This window comes from Sinocyclocheilus anshuiensis, unplaced genomic scaffold (genome assembly GCF_001515605.1).
Source record: "Sinocyclocheilus anshuiensis isolate Anshui unplaced genomic scaffold, SAMN03320099.WGS_v1.1 scaffold163, whole genome shotgun sequence".
Lineage (NCBI taxonomy): Eukaryota > Metazoa > Chordata > Actinopteri > Cypriniformes > Cyprinidae > Sinocyclocheilus > Sinocyclocheilus anshuiensis.
The window spans coordinates 810,669-835,748 of NW_015548223.1; the positions used below are offsets into that span (position 1 = coordinate 810,669).

The window sequence follows — 25,080 nt, forward strand, 5'->3', positions numbered from 1 at the left end:
GGCTTGCTAAAACTGCTCCAGAGTGTCCGTACTGTAGGCCCTGTCGTCCTCCGTCCCCTCGGTAGCCAGACGTGGCGGAACATCCAGCGCCAGGCACTCACTTCACTAAATCCGTGAGAACTGGTAGAGGGCTGGGTTCCATATGTAGAGGCCTAAGTGGATCCCATATGTGTAAATCTCAATGATAGCAAAATAGCACTGATGTCCATCATCTCAGAAATAAACCATCGAGAGAGAGGAAAACGAGAGGACAACAGAAATGGGGCAAGAGCGAGACAGATGCTCAAAAAAAGAGCAGCCAGACTCACTGGGACTTTACAAAGACAAAAATAATGAAGACCAAAGTAGAACAGCAACAATGTGCTCATTATAGTAGCTCATTTAGAGTCTCTGCTAATGAAACATTCATGAATTCACATGTTCATTTCATCAGAATAAGAGAGGAGGAACATGCTAATCAGGTTTGGCGGTGGGAGCTCATGCATGACGCTCCGCTGCGATTGGTCGGATTATATGTACAGTCTCCGCCCACGCCACCATTAAGATCTCAATTTAGAACAGAAACCCGGTAATTATCTTCATCAGCACTTCACAGACTCTTCAGGGTGGATTTCACATCAGGTGGGAAGATAATTAGTGCTGTTTACCAAGTCAACCATCACTAGTACTACTGCTCATATTTAGGGTTAGTGATCTGAACAACAGCGGGTATTAAATTCTGTGCAACTAAAAATAAATGATTTCTGCATCTTATTTGCACAATTTTCACCTGGTGGACGATAAAATAAGCAAAAAACATTAAGAAAATATAGAACAGCCTAGCAACCATTCAGCTGCATTTAGATTTTTTTTAGATGTTTTTGAAAGAAGTATCTTCTGCTCACCAAGACTGCATTTATTTGATAAAAATTACAGTAAAAATATTTATTACAATTTCAAATAACTGTTTTGTATTGCAATATATTTTAAATTGTAATTTATTTCTGTGATCAAAGCTGAATTTTCAGCATCATTACTCCAGTCTTCAGTGTCACATGATCTTCAGAAATCATTCGAATATGCTGATTTGCTGCTCAAGAAACATTTCTGATTATTATCAATGTTGAAAACAGCTGTGCTGCTGGATATTTTTATGGAAACCATGATACTTACATTTTTTTAGGATTCTTTGATGAACATAAGGTTAAAAAAACAGCATTTATTTGAAATAAAAATCTTTTGTAACATTATAAATGTCTTTACTGTTACTATTGATTAATTGAATGCATCCTTGCTATAGAGCAAAGTAATAAAAATCCTTGAGAAAAAAATCTACTTATCTTCTCTATAGAGAAACTGATTTGCAGCAAATCCTTTCAAGACAGACCTTAAGTCCATATTGAAGATATGTTTTAAATGTCTCAAGAATCAAGGTTGCTAAAAAGTGTGTATGTAAAAAAAAAAGAAAAAAGTTGTGCTCCACAGATATGAGTGGAATGACATGAGTAATCGGGGGATTGAGGGTTGGATTACATGTAGGGTGTCAGTGTCTTCTAGTGAACTGCTGGTGCAGACGGCCATCTTTGTGTATCCACGGCAACAGCAGGATTCTTTTTTAGCATGTGGAGAGAGAGTCTCCGACAGGAAGTTCAAGGACAACAGCACTGCACCGACCCGAGCATCTGACAAAAGCAGAACATGATGATGGTGTTGTGGCTGCTGACCGCTGAGAGAGAACGTGAGTGGGAGAAAAACACAACAGCTCACACATCAGAACATCTATTTTTCCAGATATACTTCTGATTAAACCTAATAAAGCTACAAGCAGGAGGCCATGCTTTATACTGTCCGAATTTTGGAATCCTTGGCACACAACAGGACAATTTTTGGAAAGAAACTAATACTTTACATTGGCAAGGATGCATTAAATTTATCAAAAGTGTGCACTTTGTGTGCATTTATTATACATTGCATCTAGTAAAATGGATCTGTGTATTGTTATATTTAAGACATTTAAATGAAAATTAAAAATGATAAATCAATTATACTTTGTAGAAATATTGAATCTATTTTATTCTTTACAAATAAAATAATTTTTCATGCAAACAAAAGGTAATGTTTTGAAACTGAGGTACTAATATGGATCAGTTTTTATCACAAAGGGAAAAATAATTAAAATTCATAAAAATAAACACACTGAAACTGAGACATATTGTGAAATGTAAATATTTTTTACATTTCTATATTTATTTATTCTATTTCAAATAAATGCAGTTCTTTTGAACGTTCTGTTGATCAAAGAATCCTGAAAAATAAAATGTATTACAGTTTCTACAAAATATGAGACACCACAACATTGATAATAATCAGAAATGTTTCTTGAACAGCAAATCAGCATATTAGAATGATTTCTGAAGATCATGTGACACTGAAAACTGGAGTAATGATGCTGAAAATTCAGCTTTGCATCACAGCAATAAATTACACTTTACAATACATTCACATAGAAAACAGCTATTTTAGATTGTAATAGTATTTCACAAAATTACTGTATTTACTGTATTTTTGATCAAGCCTTGGTGAGCAGAAGGTGAAAATAAATTAACACAACAGGAGTTCACAAGAATTCAGCCAACCGGTTGCAGGATTTCTGATTCTGTCCTACTCAGATAAGATCCGATATGCAAAGTCACATTAAATATGTGAATTTATTCAGAGTGGGACTGAAGATGGGATGGATTATCCATTAGCTGTTACTTTCTTTTCCTAATGGAAAATTCTGCTGACCGAGAAGAAGCAGATAAACAAACAAAAAATCTATTTAACTCAAGGTTCCTCAGAAGGTTCTACCAGAATACCAGAATCTGAAGAACCCTAACTATTGTGCTAAACATCTATGAAGGAGAGTCATACAAGTTTGGAATGATAAAAATGCTGACAGAATGTTGTGTTTTGGGTGAACTATCTCTTTAAATGTATGATTATTACATATTCTAATATTATGTGAGCACATGTTCCATCCCAGCTGCTTGTCATTAGTAAGCATGAAGTGCATGCAGAAAGATTCGGTCCACATATGAAGAGAAATGGACAGTGATAATAAAAGATGATGAAGAGAGACAGATGGAGGCAAGCCAAAGGGAGAACGAGAGAGCATTGTCATGAGAAATGAGCAGAGAGAGAGAGAAACTGATAGAGAGATCAATCAGCGGACAGGTGAAAGCTGTTGACAGCTAATTTCCGGCTTTATCCGCTCTGACCCTCAGCATCCGTGATGCGGAAAACAACAATATAGCATCTCTCTCCCTCTCTCTCTCTCTCTCTCTCTCTCTCTCTCTCTCTCTCTCTCTCTCTCTGTCTCTGTCTCTCAGTCCTGCTGGAGGTGATACTAACATCCTCCAAGAAGGAGAAATAAGTGAGTGAAGCAGAATGAACGAGAAAACAGACTATTAAATGTGTGACGGATGAAGGCTTTTCCATCTTAACAAAAATTTGATGTGATGTATTTTCAGTAAAACAGGACATTGAACAAGCCAAAAATGCAGGATGGGTTTTTAGGAAAGTTTTTTTTTGTGTGTGTGTGTGTGTGTGTTTGAAAGAAGTCTCTTCTACTCACCAAGGTTGCATTTATTTGATGAAAATACAGCAAAAACAGTAAAATTGTGAAATATTATTACAATTTGAAGTAAGTGTTTTCTATGTGAATACATGTTAAAAACACACTGAAACTGAGACATATTGTGAAATGTAAATATTATCTTGAATCTTTATTTTAATTTATTTTTTTATTTTATTTCAAATAAATGCTGTTCTTTTGAACTTTCTGTTCATCAAAGTATCCTGAAAAATAAAATGTATTACAGTTTCCACAAAATATGAGACATCACAACTGTTTTCAACAGTTCAACAATAATCAGAAATGTTTCTTGAGCAGCAAATCAGCATATTAGAATGATTTCTGAAGGATCATGTGACACTGAAGACTGGAGTAATGATGCTGGAAATTCAGCTTTGATCACAGGAATAAATTATACTTTACAATATATTTGCATAGAAAACAGATATTTTAGATTGTAATAATATTTCACAAAATTACTGGATTTACTGGATTTTTGATCAGGCCTCACCGAGGCTGCATTTATTTGATGAAAACATAGCAAAAACAGTAAAATTTTGAAACATTATTACAATTTAAAGTAAGTGTTTTCTATGTGAATATATGCTAAAATTTAATTTATTCATGTGATGTAAAGCTGAATTTTCAGCATCATTACTCCAGTCTTCAGTGTCACATGATCCTTCAGAAATCATTTGTGAAAACCGTGACACATTTTGTAACATTATAAATGTCACTTTTGATCAACTTCATGCATCCTTGTTGAATAAAAGTATTAATTTATTTAAAAACCAAAATCTTTTGAACAATAGGGTCAATTTTGATTTCATTTTAATTTATGTCGAATATGAACGCATTGCGCCACCCGAGACAAATCAAATAAACTCTCTTCTATATCCCGTCCCATCCAGAGTTTATAAAATGAGAAAGAAGATGAAACCACAATGCAAAAAATGGTGTATCATGTTGTATCATTATAATTATTTTTACCCAAAATATATAAATAATATTCAAATAATCCTTTGAATGTTTATTTTTAATATCCTGAGAACGTTAAAAATGTCCGGTTTTGTTGTTGTGATTAGAATGTTATTTGAAGGATACAAAAATGTTTCTTAGAATGTTCATCAAGTACAAATAACATCACAAGGACATTCCTAGAATGTTGTTCCTTGAATGTTTTCTCTCAACGTTATGAGAAGGTATATAGAATATTAATAAAATAATATGAACATTCCATAAACATTACATTAAGGTTACATTACATTTTGTCCTAACATTTTTTAATAACTTTAATAATAAACGCCTGTTTGGAGCTGTTTTTGGTTAATAAATGATGATAGAACTTTAATTTGGTTGAACTGCCCCTTTAAGTCACTCACCAGCTCTTTTTAAATCTCTCTACTGATCTAAACCAGTCTGAACCAGAATGGAAAATCATACTGGTCTAAGCTGGTCTTTCAAGCAGGGAAGTCAGATCCTTGATTAAGAAGCTTTGGGAGGACATAAATCAGAAATAATCTCCAACGTAAGAAGCAAATCTATGTCAGATCTATGTAAAGCCTTTTATTCTAGTTATTACTGGGCTGCTGAAGTACAAAAGACAGTCGTACACTCATTTCTTCAGCCTGTAGGATTGCACACGCTTTAACTGTTGACACGCGTCATGAACAACTAACTAGAGCTCATTGCGGACTGTATTACAAACACGGACAGCACCTCTGTCTAACCTTTAGACTGATACAGAAACACCTTCACTCTTCCTAATGAGAGAAACCACTGGACCATATCAGAAAAATAAAGAATATCTAGCTGCCAATGAATCAGTGGTAATACAGTCGCACAGAACCGCAGCACCTCAAGGGGTGACAGGCAAAATACAAGGAGCATCGGATCAGATATAGAGACACAATGAAGCCAGAGATTAATTAATATGATCTCACACCCAGAGATGTGCAGAAACTGTGCATTCAGATCTGTTTCACTGCAGAAACTGCAGAAACTGATGGATGAAAATATAATCAAGAGCATGAAAGACCTGCACCCTGGCTCTCTGGCAACCACACAAAAAACCTTAACAACTACATAACAACTCCTTAGCAACTGCATAGAAACTCCCTAGCAGCAACTGTCCAGAACACCCTAGCAACCACCCAGTACACCTAGCAACTGCATAGCAACTCCCTAGCAACTGTCCAGAACATCCTAGCAACTGCTCAGGAAACCTTAGCAACCACATTATTCCCTAGCAACTGCATAGCAACTCCCTAGCAACTGTCCGGAACATCCTAGCAACTGCTCAGGAAACCTTAGCAACCACATTATTCCCTAGCAACTGCATAGCAACTCCCTAGCAACTGTCCGGAACATCCTAGCAACTGCTCAGGAAACCTTAGCAACCACATTATTCCCTAGCAACTGCATAGCAACTCCCTAGCAACTGTCCGGAACATCCTAGCAACTGCTCAGGAAACCTTAGCAACCACATTATTCCCTAGCAACCACCCAGTACACCTGGCAACTGCATAGCAACTCCCTAACAACTGTCCAGAACACCCTAGCAACTGCCCAGAAATCCTTAGCAACTGCATAACAACTTCTTAGCAACTGCCCAAAACACCCTAGTAACTGCATTGCAACCTCTAGCAACTGCCCTAGAAAACCCAAGCAATTGCCCAGAACACCCGAGTAACTGCATAACAAATTCCTAGCAACTGTTCAGAACACCCTAGTAATTGCATTTCCCTAGCAACTTCCCAAAACACCCTAACAACTGTATAACAGCTCATTAGCAACTGCCCAGAAAACCTTAGTAACTGCATAGCAACTCCCTAGCAACTGCCTTAGAACACCCTAGCAACTGTACAGCAACTCCCTAGCAACTGCCCAGAACACCATAGTAACTGCATAGCAATTCCCTAGCAACTTCCAAGTAACTGCATAGAAACTTCCCAGAACACCCTAGCAACTGCATTTCCCCAGCAACTTCCCAGAACACCATAGCAACTGCATAACTCCTTAACAACTGCCCAGGACATCCTAATAACTGCATAGCAACACCTTAGCAAACACCCTTAACAACCCTGGCAACCACATAGCGACATCCTTGAAGCCACTCCCTTACCTAAACAAGCTCTTCACTCCACTGTGTGTTCTGGAGAAATGATGTCTGTGATATTTGAGAGTTATGAATTATTGATCAAGACGAAACAGGACACTGTCATGAGTGTGTGTTCACATTTACACAGCACGACTGATTCTGAGACACACAAACAAGAGCTTGGTATGCTCACATACTAGCATACTGCATACTACCTACTACACAATAAAAGTATTATTAGGACATTTTTATTCTGGAAGTGAAATAATCCTTTAAAGAACTCAAATTAATAATGCATTTCTTTGTAAAAGTAGTGTGCAAAAGTGGTATGGTAGTATTTCAGTATTTCCCAAGGCAATACTTTTTAAGTGTTTCATATAATATTTATTCAATTAACGAAAATTATTTTTAATAGTTTTTGTTTATAATAACAACACTGGCTAGTATGTAGTCACATATTGTTAGAGTCTCTACGAGTCTAATTCACAGTTTGGTTTCCTGGGAGACGATCTGAGAACCGTCTGTTTGAGTATCACTTCCTGCGCAGCATTCTTTGGGAATTCTGTACTCTGCTGATCTGGATCACTAGGAAAAGGAAACTCAAACTGTGCTACTGGGACACAGCTGCTCACCTTTCCATTGAGCGTGGAGCAGCAAGGGCTTTCCTCCATTAATATCCACCCGACCTACATACTGCAGGAGGAACCACACAAAACTGACCGCAAATCAGCATAAACACCAGCAACACGCCTCCACACGTCTGACGATTCTGTGCTGCCCACAAAAACATAACTCCCTAGCAACTGTCCAGAAAGCATTTGCAACTGTTTAACACCTCTATAGCAACCAACCAGAACATCTTATCAACCACATAACTCCCTATCAACCACCCACAACACCTCAGTAACCCCTTAGCAACTGGCCAGAAAACCTTAGCAACCACATAACTCTGTAGCAACCACCCAGAACAACTTAGCAACCACATAGCTCCCTATCAACCACCCAAAACACATCAGCAACTGCATAGCAACTCCCTAGCAACTACCCAGAAAACCTTAGCAACCACATAACTCCCTATCAGCTACCCAAAACACAGCAGCAACTGCATAGCAACTCCCTATCAACCACCCAGAAAACATTGCTCCATAGAAACCATCCAACACCTTAGCAACCAAATAACTCCTTATCAGCCACCCAGTAACACTCTAGTAACTGCATAGAAACTCCCTAGCAACTTCCCAGAAAACCTTAGCAACCACATAACTCCCTGGCAACCACCCAGAACACCCTAGCAACTGCACAAAAACTCCCTAGCAACTGCCCAGAAAACCTTAGCAACCGCATAACATGCTGGCAACCACATAACTCCCTAGCAACCACCCAGAAAACCTAGCAACTTCATACTTCACACTGCTTCATATTTTTGTGGAAAGGGTGATATATTTTCTGGATTTTTGTTGAACAAAACATTCAAAAGAACAGCATTTATTTGAAATAGAATTTTTGGTAACATTATAAATTTATTTACTATCACGTTTGATCAATTTAATGCATCCTTGCTGTATAAAAGTATAAATCTTACTGACCCCAAATTTTTGAACAGTAGTGTAAGATTGAGGACACGCAACAGGAACAAGTGCAATTGATAGTGGAAGGCCTTGCACACTGTAAGCTGATCTTTTGATTGGTAACATTATACATTTATTTACTATCACGTTTGATCAATTTAATGCATCCTTGCTGTATAAAAGTATACATCTTACTGACCCCAAATTTTTGAACAGTAGTGTAAGATTGAGGACACGCAACAGGAACAAGTGCAATTGATAGTGGAAGGCCTTGCACACTGTAAGCTGATCTTTTGATTTATCTTTTAATATGCCTCTGGTCAGAGCTTTTTAGATGGATGCTGAGGCTTTTTAGGTCGGGGGTGATCTCTGACCCAGTTCATTTGTTGGCTTCCATGGCTGTAATACATTGTGTTTTCTGCCAACAGGCAACCTGATGTGTCAAAATACTATGTCGGGGGTGATCTCTGACCCAGTTCATTTGTTGGCTTCCATGGCTGTAATAAATTGTGTTTTCTGCCAACAGGCAACCTGATGTGTCAAAATACTATTGGGTAAATTAAGGGGCGGTTTCTTCATTAGGGCGATACAGTGATGCACCATCAAAGTGCGAAAGGGAGGGATTTTTTTCTAGCAAATTCAACCACAGCTGTCACTTTTCTAGACTGTAGTTCTGCCTCTGGATATACAGTATAATCCAATCAGCGTCAACTAATATTCTGTGGAGTACCACCCCCCCCCACACTTTTTTTTGGATCTGGCGCCCTACCTAGAAAATTTTCCACCAGCCGCCACTGGGTAAATTGGCAGAATCAACAGACCAAAACAAAAACAGACGTTCTGACACAGAACACACATTTCAACGCAGAATAACTGGTTGTGGCACTGACAGAGAAACAAGTATGTGAACTGATCACGTGCCCTAAATATCTGCAAACATATTATGGTATTTTTTATGCTTTAGTACAGTCAAAAATGTACATGCAGCACCTCTAATCTATCAGATTATTGTCTATGATTTTATGTCACCTAAAGTATCTCCATCTTCTTCTGCATTTTTCTCCCTTCACATAACTCTCAGGCTGGTTTCCAGGTCGGCTGTGTTGGTCTCCGGGGAGGAACACACAGCAAAAGTCGGCAGTTTTACCCTGACGGAAAGAGCAGCAGGCATGAAATTTCCCTTGATATTCCACAACTGGATCTCAGCTGCTCTTTCTCACACACACGTTTCTTGGCGTTTAATTGATGCAGGTGGCGGCAGGCTCGCGGAATACAAATGAACGGTGAGTGAAGGTTTGGCCTGCAGTGTTGGAGAGTAACTAACTAACAGCAGTGACATTACTAACTTTAATACATCTTTCAGTAGCGTGACGGGTGTCATCAGTGCTGCTTTTTTTGAAAGGCAATTTTCCAACATGTAGCAGTGCAGCGTGACAAAACACTAAACCACTTTTTTGTCACATTATATTGCATTTTACAGCTAAGTGAGCTGAATAATCAAATACACTCTCCTAACACACAGTACCGCTAGTCTGTCTATAAAATAAAATGCTGTGATTTAAGGTGGGTTTTTTGACTATTAATTTTCCTAAAGACCAAGACTAGTCTCACAACCCACAAGTATGAAATCATGAAATTATAATTATAACTGGCATTATAATTGGTTTGATTCATTTCTGTGAATCAATTCAAACTGTCCATTTCAATTAGTCATTTCTAATTTCAGATTTATTGCTCAACATATACAAAAATACATTTAAAAAATAGTCAAAATGAATAATTACTTAGTCCCTGACTGGCATTTTATATGCTTTAAAATAGTTTAGATATATATACACCACTGTTCAAAAGTTTAAGTGAAGATTTTTTTTTTAATGTTCTGAAGCACAAATGAATAATTACTTAGTCCCTGACTGGCATTTTATATGCTTTAAAATAGTTTAGATATATATACACCACCGTTCAAAAGTTTAAGTGAAGATTTTTTTTTTAATGTTCTGAAGCAAAATATTTGTTGTATTTTTTTTTTCACCAAGGCTGCATTTATTTGATCAAAATACAGTAAAATCAGTAATATTGTGAAATGTTATTACAATTTAAAATAACTGTTTTCTGTGTGAATATATTTTAAAATGTAATTTATTCCTGTGATCAAAGCTGGATTTTCAGCATCATTACTCCAGTCTTGAGTCACATGATCCTTCAGAAATTATTATATTCTGATTTGCTGCTCAAGAAACGTCATTATTATCATCAAATGTTAAAAACTGCTTGATATTTCTGTGATACATTTTTTTCAGGATTTTTTGATGAATAGAAAGTTCAAAAGAACAGCATTTATTTTAAATATAAATCTTGTGAAACATTATAAATGTCTTTATTGTCACTTTTAACCAATTAAATGCATCCTTGCTAAATAAAACTATTAACTTCTTTAAAGATTTTATTGTATTTTTCTTTAGATTTTTTGCATGTTTCTTCTTGCATTTTGAAAATATTGGGCTAAAATGGCAGTTCTGTTTGGCTCCTATTATTGAAAAAAAAAATCCTTTAAGCCATTTCAGAGCAAATGCATAAAGATTAAGGTAAAAAACATTATTGAAATCTTCAACAGTGATCGCCTGCTTCTCTCTTCTCGCTTATCTGTGGAAAACAACACACAACATCCATCACGTACAAATTATTTAACACACCCACAAAACACTAGACACGCGGGTGTTTGTATGCATAATCACTCATGCATGTGTTCTGCATCTCAGCTGTGAGTGTATTGTGACAGATATCAGAGGCTGTGAGAGCGAGACAGTGAGGTTATGTTGTTCACCAGCCGCGAGCGTAGCTCACATGAAGTCATCTCCATTTGCTGCAAAAGGTCAGACACCCCTTCTCTCCACCCTGAGGCATATGGATGCAAAATTCGCTCTCTGCGTCCGTTTCTGCCAGCTGTTGACCTCTCTTTCTGTCTCTCTACATGGATGGATGATCATCACATAGTCAGTATTCTAGCAGGTTCCTCTCAGATTATCATATCATCACAACCTTCACAGCTCCTGCTCGACTGCCTTTGCTTTCTACAATACAAGAGCTTTCATTGTGCGAAGCTTACAGCTACATGCAAACCGTTTTACATACACAATATGACATATTTCCAAGTGAAACAGAATACTGAATCGAAAAAAATGTAGGTTTTTACTCATATGTCTGTTAGCTTTGAGGAAATCAATATCCTAGTTTATTAAATAACTTTTTTTAAATGCATGCATTACCATTCAAGAGCTCTTTATATTTATACTATTATTCAGAAAGGACGCATTAAATTGATCAAAAGTGACAGTAAAGACTTTTACTTTGTTACAAACAATTCTACTTCTACTTCATAAATTCTACTTCATGAACTTTATTCATATCACGGTTTTCAACATTGATAATAATAATCAGAAATGTTTCTTGTGCAGCAAATCAGCATATTAGAATGATTTCTGAAGATCATGTCTCTGAAGACTGGAGTAATGATGCTGAAAATTCAGCTTTGATCACAGAAATAAATTACAACTGAACAGATATTCACTTAGGAAAATTTCACAATATTACTGTATATTAATTTTATTTTTGATCAAATAAATTCAGCCTTGGTGAACAAAAGTATGGAAGCCGTTTCCGCCACTGAATAAAAAATAAAAAAGATAATTGCGACTTTTTATCTCACAATTCTGACTTTTTTTCTCATAATTGCGTGATACAAACTCGCAATTGCGAGTTAAAAGTCATAATTGAGAGATATAAACTCGCAATTCTAAGAAATAAAGTCAGAAATGCATGATATAAACTCGCAATTGCAAGACAAAGTCGCAATTCTGAGAAATAAAGTCAGAACTGCGAGATATAAACTCAGAATTGCGAGAAGTTTTAAAGTTTTTATCTCGCAATTGTGACTTTATATATCTCGCAATTCTGACTTTATAATTCGCAATTGTGAGTTTATATCTCACAATTCTGTGAAAAAAAGTCAGAATTGTGAGATAAAAAGTCGCAATAACCTTATTTTAATTTTTTATTCAGTAGCGGAAACGGACTTCCATACAAAAGAGACTTTAAAAAACATTAAAAAAATCTTACTGACCAAAAAAAATGTTAAATGTGCCGTTTATCTGCTTAATTTAAATATTTACAGTGAAAACTGACCAAAATATGTATGGTTTTTATGTCTGTTTTAAAAAGGGCATGCTCTTCGAACTTCCCTTTTCAACAGGAAATATGCCAACATGCCAAAGACAATGGTGCACATCAAACCATTTAAACAAAGTGCATTAAAAAGCACGTAGCCGGTCCCTAAACACACTCAGTGTTCCAGCAGCAGTGAAAAACAGCAGCTCTGTGGTATAATGGCTTTCTGTGTCTGTGAACAGCATCCACCGCTACCTTTATAAGTGATGTAAGCGATGAATGCAACTTTACACACAATCGTACAGCGCACTGCACTTCAAGAGATGCAGTGAATTCCTGCTGCGTCTGCCGATACAAGAGGTAGAAGAACACCTGACGTTACAGCCCTACAGTTTGACCTTCAGCCGTTTCTTCTCCGCACTTTCAGGAAATAAAGGAGCTGAACAAAACGTGAGATGATGTCTACTGTAATGACAAACCCAGCAGGAGAACAAAAATAAAGCAGACAGAAATATGAGATCAAATAGTATGTAAAGCAATTTAAAGTAAAGTTTGATATTAAACGCGCCTCGAGACATTAGACGAGCACATTCAAGCTTACTGTCCAGCTGTTTTTGAACACAAAATGTGTCTCATGTTAAAAAACCCTTAGCAACTCTCACACAGATGCTTCATCTCTGAATGAAAGCTCTTTAAAACAATAAAATATTGTTAATAACAAAGAAAACATCTGCACTAGTCCAAATGGAATAGTTTACCATCATGAACCATCTCTCATTTAAATATATGTATTCATGACAGAATACAAACCCTGTTATGAACTAAATAAACTGACAAGAACATATCAGTATTGCTGCATTGATTATTGCTAAAATGTGGTATGATTTTTGTCTATTTCATAATTATAGGCAAACGCAATCTGACTTAACTAATAACACAAAAACATTGATATTGCAGGCTATAAAATGTTTTAAACTGTAATAATATTCTCAATATTCTTGTTTTTACTGTATTTATGATCAAATAAAATCAGCCTTTATGAGCATAAGAGATATTAAAAACAAAAGCAAAAAATCTTTACAATTCAAAAGTTTGAGGTCATTGTGTATATCTGCTTTTTTTTTATATTTGCAGGGAAATTGGACCAATTATATTGATAGTGGCGAGTCTTAAACAATTATAGACAAACACAGTCAGACTTCACTAATAACACACAAACAGTAGTTCTTTTCAAAAAGTTACTGAGTAATCAGTGACATGGCAGACTGAAAAAGTAAGTGACCCTCTGAATCAGAGCCAGTTATGTGCAGCCAATTATATAGCCAATTGAGATGCCGTGGCATAACTTAAAGTGACAGTGAAGAAATATTGGTAAACTGAAACAAATTTGTGGGGAGGGATGGTTCAAAATTGGTCAGAAGTCGTGTAAAAATCTACAGAAAACATTTGATGGAGGTTTTTCTCCTAAAGGAGCATCTGCAAGTTAATAAATTCAAGGGGTCACTTACTTTCTCCATCCTGCATTGGGAAAGAATACTCAGTGTATTCAGTAAAAACTTGAAAAGTACAACTGTGTGTGTGTGTGTGTGTGTGTGTGTGTTATTAGTTAAATGTAGGGTAGGCGATTTCAGAGAGGCTGGCAACAGCAAGCTAGTACTGAACGTATAAGATCCCACCCTTCCTGCAAATCCCTCTCCAAAGCCACGCCTCCTCCAAAACACATGACCGCGCACAGCAGACCAAAAGCTATCCAGCGACACACTGAGAGTCGGCATTGGTGGAGGGTTGAATGCAACGCTGTCAGATTACCTCATGTCTCATTCACCTGTGAAAAAAAAACATTGCAATACAAAGCGCATAATATTAAAATAATAACGCCTTCCATTCTCGCAGCTAGGTACATAGTAATAATTCTAAGATCCATTCTATGAAGGGCACTTGGATTTCTCTGAATGGTGTCATTAACTTCAATTATGGAACATAACCGTCTGACAGCACACACATATGATAACATTCAAAATATGTCATTTCCCGTCTCTATATGCGAGATCGGACTGTGCTGCTAGAATTTAGACTTGAAAAATTAAAGCAGCAGCTATTTATAATGAGTGTAAAAAAGGTAAAATAAATGTGTAGAAGCGAGTATGAAGAGTGTGTATTAATCTGTCTGTCTGTGCTGCTCAAGGCAAGTTTGTTCATTTTAGTGTCTTCTCTCTATAACTATTCAGCAACAGAATAAATTATAAATGGCCGGTTCTTATATAGCCAGAGATAATGAGCAGGTCATGTGATCTGAGCGTCTAATGGCAGCAGGACTGGCGTATACAGTGATGCTTGTTACATTACAGATGGCTTCTGTTGAGTACCATCTGTGAAGGAAATGCAGCACCTTTGAGTGAGTGTGTGTGAATACCTTATGAAAAAGCAGAAATATCTCCTGAGAGAGGGGAGGAAAGTTCAGTGCCACTGTAAGAGCTGTCAGTCAGTGTCTCTCACACACACACACACACACACACACAGAGTCAGTGTGTGTGTTCAGTCACAGCAGTGTGAACAGAAAAACTGCACTGCAGCGGCCCACGTACAATGACAACTTCAAGAATAAGCAGAAGTTCAATACAAGTTAAGCTCTATTGTTAGCATTTGTGGCATAATGTTGATTACAACAACAACAAAAAATTGCTAAAATTAACTATTTTTTAATAAAACGAAGAAGAAGGTCATGGTGATGGACTGACAATGAAAGTGAATTTTTTTCAAAGGATTTAAATGAAGATTTTATGTTTGTTTGTTTTAGCGTCATGCCATCTACCACGGCTATATTCATGGCAAGAAACAAGTGAAAAATGAAAAAGCAGAAATATCTCCAGAGAGAGGGGAGGAAAGTTCAGTGCCACTGTAAGAGCTGTCAGTCAAAGTGTCTCTCACACACACACACACACACACACACACACACACACAGAGTCAGTGTGTGTGTTCAGTCACAGCAGTGTGAACAGAAAAACTGCACTGCAGCGGCCCACGTACAATGACAACTTCAAGAATAAGCAGAAGTTCAATACAAGTTAAGCTCTATTGTTAGCATTTGTGGCATAATGTTGATTACAACAACAACAAAAAATTGCTAAAATTAACTATTTTTTAATAAAACGAAGAAGAAGGTCATGGTGATGGACTGACAATGAAAGTGAATTTTTTTCAAAGGATTTAAATGAAGATTTTATGTTTGTTTGTTTTAGCGTCATGCCATCTACCATGGCTATATTCATGGCAAGAAACAAGTGAAAAATAGAACAAATAAATATATAAATAAACAACAAATAAAAACTAAATTTATAAACGTTTTTTTAAACAGTAGGTGGACAGGAAACGAATGGGATCGGGAAAGATCCGCGAACCGGGACCAGCGCCACATGTCGGCATGCTGCCCACGAGGCCATCGGCGCCGACATAAACGGTTTTAAAAGTATATCTTCAATTTAAAAAAAATAATAATAATCTAGCCTCACTTCATTTAAAAATCTTTTAATAAAAATCAACCGAAAAGCGAGTCCTAGAGGAGTTTAAAATCATTTCATAAAAGCACTTACATTCATTCTACTGTTAAAACCTGTGCATTGTTTGAGCTGTAAAGTTCATCATTTTTATAGTCGTTTCGAGGTTTTAGGGTTAACAACATTGTGCTGTCATGGCGACAAAGATAATTGGATACGTAATAAAAGGTAAGCGATACATTTTTACCACCATAAAATCAAGTTAACATGCATTCACAGCAAATAAATGATTTTCTTACTCAGTATTTTTGTCTTATTTTCCAGTACAATTATCTAAACTTTCTTAAATTAATACAAGATACAGGAAAATGACTAGAAAAATTTTTCAAAATTAATTAAGCTTTTGCTTAAAACCAGGGGGAAAAAAAATCTGTCAGTGGGGTCAGAAAAATAATTTAGTTTTCTCTTTGAATTAAGTTAATTTTTCTTCCACCAATAACAGATTTGTTCTTGTTTTAAGCATAAACTCACTCAATTTTTATATATTTTTCAGAAACTGTCTTCGGATTAACAGATAAAAAAAAATAAAATAATAATAATAATAATAATAACTGTACTGGAAAACTGTCAGACTCTGTTCCGTGTTTTGTGGTTGTTTTCCTCATGTGCCTCATGTGCCTATGTTTAATTTGTCCCAGGTGTTTCCCATGATGTTTCATTGCTCCCAGGTGTGTCTCGTCATCCCCTCCTCCTGTGTGTATAAATAGTGTTCCCTGTGTGTGCTCCAGCGTCCGGTATTGTTTGTGTTTACAGTGCTACGTGTGATTCCCCGTGAAGATTATTAAATTCCTTGGTTTCTGTACTCTTGGTCTCCTCGTTCCTTGCTCCGTGTTCCCACACCGTAGCAGATCGTGACAAAAACAAGACAAAACAATGATGACAAATTTATTTTCTTACTCAGTATATCACTTTTGGAACAGAGTATTTTTCTGTTTAAAGATCGGCCCCATTTACATCCATTTTAAGTGACTTACTGTATTCTAGATTTTGCATTTTTTAATAAATGTGGGACAAGTGGAAATTAATTAAAGCTATGACACAAATCCTGTTGTTTTAGCTTAACTTTGAACATGGACAAGACCGAGAGCCGTCTTAGCCGGGGTGCAGCAAATGCTGCGGTGATGTTTGAGGGCTCTTATTGTACCTGGAAACCCGATTCGTTCCAGTGTGTGTGTGTGTGTGTGTGTGTGTTTGTGTGTGTGTGTGTACTCTCCTGAGCTCCTGAGACAGACACGCTACTCCATTATTCAGAGGAAGAGACTGCAGACATACAGAACACACACACAGGATGGAAAAATCAAATGCGATCGCTTCAGTATCTCAACTGTTTCTCCTACAGAGCAGTGGAGTGCAAACTGAAGTTTGCTGGTAAAAGACCCCTTTAATCTCACATGCATCTCCTGAAGAGTTTCAGAAGAGATCTCAACACTGTCTCAAACTGTGCTCAGATTTGCCAAGGTACTAATACTACAAAAAATTATGTTCTTATTTAGCATTTTTTGTCTTGTTTTCTAGTACAAATATCTTACATTTATTAAGCCTTGTTTTCCAAAAAAAAACAAAGATCAAAATTAAGTAAGTTAAGTGAGTCAGGGAAAAAAATGTTTTCCCTTTTAATTACATTTATTTTCATGACCCCACTGGCAGATATTTGTTCTAGTTTTAAGCATAAACTCTCTTAATTTTGATAGATTCTTAAGTTATCTTAAGTAATTTTGCATCTCAAGTAAATGTATCTTGATTTAAGAATGTTTAGATATTTGTACTGGAAAACAAGACAAAAATACAGTGAAAATCTAAAAATCAAAAGTCATTATTTAAAAGATTTTATAAAGTCTGCATTACCTACAAAAAATGCCTAATGGTTACTTGGATATTTTTTTCTTTGCAATAACGTGCACTGATGATTCATGCACAACAAGACCGGAACATGCATTAAGAATGTAAAAAGGTCTGTTTTGATGTTACTTTAACTTTAATGTTGCAGACGCTCTAAAGAGAGACATTAAAGCAAACGTGAAGCCAAAAGAAGCAGAAGAAAGAAAGGTTGGGAAGGAAGGGCATGAGATGTGCTCCAAACACACAGAAATGTCTATGACAGGCGTCCTCTGCCGTCCCTGTAGACAAATGCATGAGCAGCAAAGCTTCAAACAGACGGCCTCCATCTTCCCTCATCTCTTCAATAATGCCCTTTCATCTGCTCTCTACATCCAGACCAGAGACACAGCAAAAACACAGACTAACAGTTTTTGAATCATTCTGCTTCACAAAAACCAGTCTGAGAGATTCATTCACAAATCAGATTGAAGCAGTCTGAGAGACTGTCAGGATATGGTTATGTTTGGTTAACTAAGGTTAGTTACAGCAGCAAAAGCAGCCCGTTTAATTCTAAGGGTCAGAGAAGGTGGGAAATGGTCGTCATCAAAACTAATGACAAACATTAGAAATGGACTTCAATAAAAGGGAAAAAATAACTTTATCAAGTCTACAGCCTCAAACAAGGGGCATTATTATTTATTATATCAGTATTAATGTTTATAAATAATAATTATTTAATGATATATAACATGACAATATTAATATTATTAAATGTATATTTTAAAGTAACTAAAGAACATTAATATTTGTATTAAAACAATAATATTAAACAATAGTAATATTTTGTTTTAACAATATTAATATAATTAAATAATATTAATATTTTACAACAATTTAATAATATTAATATTTTAAAATATTTCAACAATACTAATATCTTAATTATAACAATAATATTTTTACAGCTTATATAACACTAAAAATTATAATTGTGCCATCATTTACTCATCCTCATGTTCATCCAAATCTGTATGCATTTATTTCTGTGGAACACAGAATCACATTTTTTTTCACAAATGAATGAATGAATGCAATTTGTGAAAGTGAATAAACATTTCATGATGTCAGACCACATGCTGTCAGAACAGATCAAATTATACTGCTTTACAAATGAACTTTGTCTTTGATGTGACTCAAATGATCCCATTTATATTCTGATTTCAATTGGATTTTGCATTTTCTGTCTGATATGTCCTTTGAACTCAGATGAGTGCAGATATGAGCCGTCCAGAATACCCAGAATACACTGAGCAGCCAACAGCACGATTGAGATGACCACACACTCCTGCTTAAAGGAAAATACTGTCATCATTTACTCATGTCCTTCCAAGCCCATATTACTTTATTTCTTTGTGGTTATTTCTTGTGCTAACTGCCAAATAATTAGAAAAGAAAAAGAGGAGTATGGCTGTCAAGCTGCAAAAAATGACCTAAAGGCGTCTTATACACTATATTTCAAATTTTACAAAGTCATATGACAGAAATTGTAATGATTATTTCCTTAAAATCTTCTCCATCCACTGTAATACATGTCACGTCTGGCATGAAGCGTCATTCATTGAATAATGGCTTATAATGAATAATGAAGGCATTGTACGACTAAAGAAGACTTGAAATAAAATGTATGATATGAACTGATTTTATGATGCATTCATGGTGCTATTTTTTTCTTTTTGAAGCCCAGCTACCATTATGAAAAACATCTTCTGCAAAGCATCTTCTTTGGTGTTTCATTGGAGGAAGGAAGTATATGATGATTTTTGTTTTCAATTTCATTTTCGGGTTGATAAATTTAACAGCTGATAAAAACATCACAATAATCCACAAGTAATCCACACCACTCCAGTCCATCAGTTAATGTCTTGAGAAGAGAAAAGCTGCGTGTTTGTAAGAAACAAATCCATCATTAAGATGTTTTTTTAACTTTAAACCATTGATTCGTCCAGCAATAACGTCGTCTGGTCTGAATCAGGAGAGAAATCTGCACAGATCAAGCACTGTTTACAAGCCAAAACTTTACAAGCTCTAAACAAACTCATCTACATGGCCTGAGGATTCAGCAAATGTTCAGTTTTTGGGGTGAATTATTCCTTTTAGTTAGTGGCATCAAATCTATTAAACCAGATGAAACAAGCACAACTATATATTTAGCCTTTTTGAGTTGAATAATGTCTGTGAAGCATTCTTAGTTTTTGACAGACAGTCATTGCAAAAAAGGTCTTCATGTATTCCTGCTAATTCTTCTGCCTTTCTAAGACGTTTACAGACCGATGCTGCTGTGAAATTCTAAAAACGAATAGACAAGAATAGACCGGAAAAAAGAGACAGAAGCCTGCTGAGAGTCAACATTCCCATTTAGCATTAAACACACTCCAGTGTGTGGTTAGAGGACAGACATATGCTGGAAAACACACACACGCACGCATGTTAACCAGCCCCCCGAGGATCCGTGTGCCCTTCAGGGGAATGACGGATGGGAGAATTAGGAGGAGACACATTTGATAAAATGGAGGCTGAGAGGAAAGAGGAAAATGGGGTGAGAGAGAAACCGAGTCGACTTCCGGACACCCGGATTTAAACGCAGCATCCTACAAAGGTGATCGCATTTGTTTTCACTGACATTCACACATAAAAAGTGCACATTTTTGTACTGCAGCTTAACGGCAATTGTAAGAGTCCATTCGAAAAAGATTGGAATTGGTGAAATATCTACACTGCAAAAACCGAAGTCACCTTTAATTCAATGTGCTACTTGCCATTTCTTTGTAATTATTTGTGCAATGTACAAGCAATTTCTAGATAAAAATGGTTTCACAATTTTTTCATTGTTCGACAATATAATGTAATGAAATATTAGAAATTATTATGAATGCACAGTACAAACAGTTACTTTTAAAAGACCATCAATGGAGTTTTTTTTTTTTGCCTGCAAAATGATTTACTGTATTTTCTAAAATATCAATGCATCTGTAACTTCTATATATAAATGCTGTACATTTGACAAATATGCTTTAGAGACATACAAAATATGCACTAATTATTTGTTGCAATCGATTTTATTTTAGGTTTGCATAAAAGGGTTTGCATTTTAGAAGCTGTCAATATGTTGATACTTTATTTGTGTAAAAAAAAATACCTATGAATATTCATGAGATCACGTGGTCCCTGGGGGGGCGCATACAGACGGTTTCAAGTCTGTCATTTGGTTTGATGATGATGCAAACAATTGTAGCCTCCATTTGAAACAGACAAACACATCTGATCTGTGATCAGCAGTCAACATGGATTCATACGTAGGTGTAGTGGTACAATTGTAGTGTATTGTTTGTTAGTGTGTTCTATGTTTACTTATTAGGGTACGTGTTACAAACTTTGTACAGCACTTTGGCCAACAGTTGTTGTTTTTAAATGTGCTTTATAAATAAATGTGACCCTGGAGCACAAAAGCAGTCTTAAGTTGCTGGGGTATATTTGTAGCAATAGCCAAAAAAACATTGCATGGGTCAAAATTATCGATTTTCTTTTATGCCAAAAATCATTAGGATATTAAGTAAAGATCATGTTCCATGAAGATATTTTGTAAATTTCCTACTGTAAATATATCAAAACTTCATTTTTGATTAGTAATATGCATTGCTAAGAACTTCATTTGGACAACTTTAAAGATGATTTTCTCAATATTTAGATTTTTTTGCACCCTCAGATTCCAGATTTTCAAATAGTTGTATGTCGGCCAAATATTGTGCTATCCTAACAAACCATATATCAATGGAAAGCTTATTTATTCAGCTTTCAGATTATGTATAAATCTCAATTTTGAAAAATTGACCCTTATGACTGGTTTTGTGGTCCAGGGTCACAAATATGACTGACTGACTGGATTGCAATACAACTGTGCAAAATTTACTAAGTCACCTAAATATTTTGCTGTCAATCAGGACACTCACAGCCAATCAGAAACTCTCTGCTCTCCAAATATTTCTATGAAGTGCAAAATTATTTATGTTTAGACTATAAAAGAATGCTGCAAACAGACTTGGGCAATTTTCACGACCAACAAATGGACCAGCATGAATTTAAAGGCAGTGTATTGATTTTGATCATTGTAGAGTCAATCATCACTACTAGAAGTTTGACGTTTGTTCAAATCTTAACTTAAAGCCCAGCTAATAACATCTGCAATTCTGTGCAATCAAAATCAAATCATCAAATTGTATCAAAGTAGAGGTGTGCTGTTACTTCAATAAATGATTAGACTTACAATTTTCACCTGTACTCTCAGGACAAAAGGTACAAAAGCTGCTACTGGGACTACACCCTTTCAAAAGCTACACCTTTGTACCTTTTTTTACCCTTAAAGATGACATTTTAGTAGGGTCATATTTGTACTTAAAGTGTACATATTAGTATCTAAATGGCACATATTAGTTCCTCTCAAGGTACCGCTCAAGTGACAATTGTACCTTTTTTCTGAGAGTGCAGGAAAATAAAATAGATGAAAAAAATCCCATAGACGCACACTGAAGGATGCTATTTTTACTTAGACCAATAGGAAACCATCTAGCAACCACCCAGCAAACCCTAGCAACACCCCGGCAACCAGAATACTCTCACAACCACTTAGCAAAACCTTAACAAACACTCAAAACAGCTTAGGATGGTGCCGGTGAGTTTTGCACAGGGAAGCACCGCTCATATTTTAAACAAATTACTATGAGAGCCTCTCAATGTTTACACACACACACACAGAACTGATCGGAATGAATTTTCTGTCCCACAGACCAGCAGCCAAAAAACGATCCAGCAAACATTGCACATCTTTAAAGTCTTCCTATTTGAATTTCTAACATTTCTAACATTTCTAACAAAAGGTTTAGCATCTTAACAGTGTTAAGGGTCCAGACACATTGTTTTGTTAAGCTTTAAAGAGCTAAAAAACACCAGTTCTGCAGCATGCATGTCATTGCTACAGCCTCTGAATGAAACTAAACATTTAGTGAGAAGTATTTACCTTTATACCGCTTTACCTTGACACGTCTATTCACTAAACCTTCTCAAATCAGCCTGCATGCTGAATAAATCTACATTACTAGGGATATGCAGACTAAAACGGCACCCTGGGAAATTATCGACAGCCAGCTGTGGATAACTAACTCCCCTCCGTTAAGTGGGCACATTTGTCTCGTTCTGAACAACCAGCAGCCAGTGACCCCTCAATAAAGAGGGTGCAGAGTGTTTCATGTAAGGGTGAGCGGAGCACAGAGACCCTCACTAAAACACAGATGAACCTCATCTCTGCAGCTTTACTGTTCAAAAGCAAAAGCACAGTAAAAAAAATACTAAGATTTTAGTAGATTTTAAACAGGAATAAGAACAATAATGCATAAATATGAGAAGGTAATTATGTATTTAAAATGATACACATAGTTTATTACCAGTGTTGGGGAAAGTTACTTTTAAAAGTAATGCATTACAATATTGCGTTACTCCATAAAAAAGTAACTAATTACGTTACTTAGTTACTTTTTATGGAAAGTAATGCGTTACTTTACTAGTTACTTAAAAAAAAGTAATCTGATTACGTAACTCGCGTTACTTGTAATGCGTTACCCCCAACACTGTATATTACTATGTATTTCGTACAAACTTATTATAAATACTGCAAAATTAGTAAACGCGCATCAACAAAAGAACTTGAATTTGTACATAATAACCTAGCTGACGTTAAATAAATGTTGTGACAAAATGCTTTTAAAGTAATGTGAATGTTACGATCTTATAACTTTATTATTTGATATATGTTCTCATAACGTTGAGAAAACGTTCTTATAACAAGATCCTTATGATGATACTTGATGAACGTTCTAAGAACCTTTAAATATCGTTCTAATCACGTCAAGAAACATTTTAACGTTATCAGAATATTAAGAACATACGTTCAAATAACGTTATATTTGGGGTGGAAATAAAGTTAGTAGAATTAGACAATTTTGCAACCTTTAAATAACGCTATAATAACGTTTCTATAACATACATCTGTTAGCTGGGAAAGAACAAATATGATCTGGGGCACATTTTTGATAGATTTTATGAGATTCACCCAGGCTGCTTCTCTAAGGCTCGGATCAGTTTTCTAATGATGATTACCGTCATAAATCATCACGGGGCTGTTATCTGATCAAAAGCAATCTCGAGCAACTATATCATTTAAATCTATAAATTCAATCCTAAAGCCCATCGTTCATTCTTATCGAAAACAGCGCTTTGTCAGCTCAAGATGAGAGCGCTTTAAACACGGAAGATATTCTACTTAAACGTCTTTTGTGTGTATTTTAATTACACAGGCGCGTAAACACAGTGTAAAGAACAAAAGCATCCGCGTGTTGAAAATAATCGCGTTTAATCACATTAAGAGCTTGTAGCGCTGCTGCCGCTGTGTGTTGTGTGTGTCTGATGTTCACACACATTCCCGTGTTGTTTCAGCGCTATTGTTGCGTGTGTTTGATGGGAAGCGGGGAATAACCTTACCGGTGGTAGATGAGGCCGGCTGAAGCGGTTCTGCTGCGGTCTGCTGTGCTTTTCTCGGAGGGTCGGGAGCTGTCCACCGCTCGCGGTGCTGAACGCTCAGGACTGGACAGCGGCAGCGCAGCAGCGCAGAAGCCGAGAACGGGACGATTCGAGCCGAACCGCGTCAGGCGCAGCGCCCCCCCAGCGCTCAGGAGGAGCAACCGCGGCGCACTGCAATACTGACTCAGTAATTTAAATGTATTTATAGAATGCGAGGGAAATACAAGCATAAAAGCGTGAATGCACTAGCGACACCTGGTGATGTAGTTTTACAACAGGAACATTTCTGTATCGTGAGAACAAATTAGAATACATAAAATGTTGTTTTTTTAATCAATGTTTGTTGCTGCTTAATATTTTGTAAACGTATCATTTTTTCAGGTTTCTTTGCTAAATAGGAAGTTCATAATATAATAATTAAGTATTATTTATTTATTTATTTATATATGACTTACCGCACAAGTTTGAATGGTATTTTTCCATAATAAAAAGTTTTCAACATTTATATATTTAAAAAAAAAATTACTTGAGCAGAAAATCAGCATATTAGAATTTCTAGAAGACTCTAACCTGAAGATTCTTGGTTTGACATCAGAAATAAATTACATTTAAAAATAAATCCATGTAGAAAACTTATTTTAAATTGCAATATTA

General features: G+C 36.1%; 1 protein-coding gene across 1 annotated transcript in view; it reads right to left on the reverse strand.

Annotated features, from left to right (window-relative positions):
• The window catches only part of LOC107654313 (serine/arginine repetitive matrix protein 3-like), an 80,228-nt gene extending 55,611 nt beyond the window's left edge, over nucleotides 1-24,617 (reverse strand). Inside the window, exon 1 of the mRNA XM_016441340.1 lies at nucleotides 24,388-24,617. The gene's annotated coding sequence lies outside the window, so the exon portion shown is untranslated. The remainder of the gene's footprint in view (nucleotides 1-24,387) is intronic.
• Nucleotides 24,618-25,080: the final 463 nt, after the last annotated feature.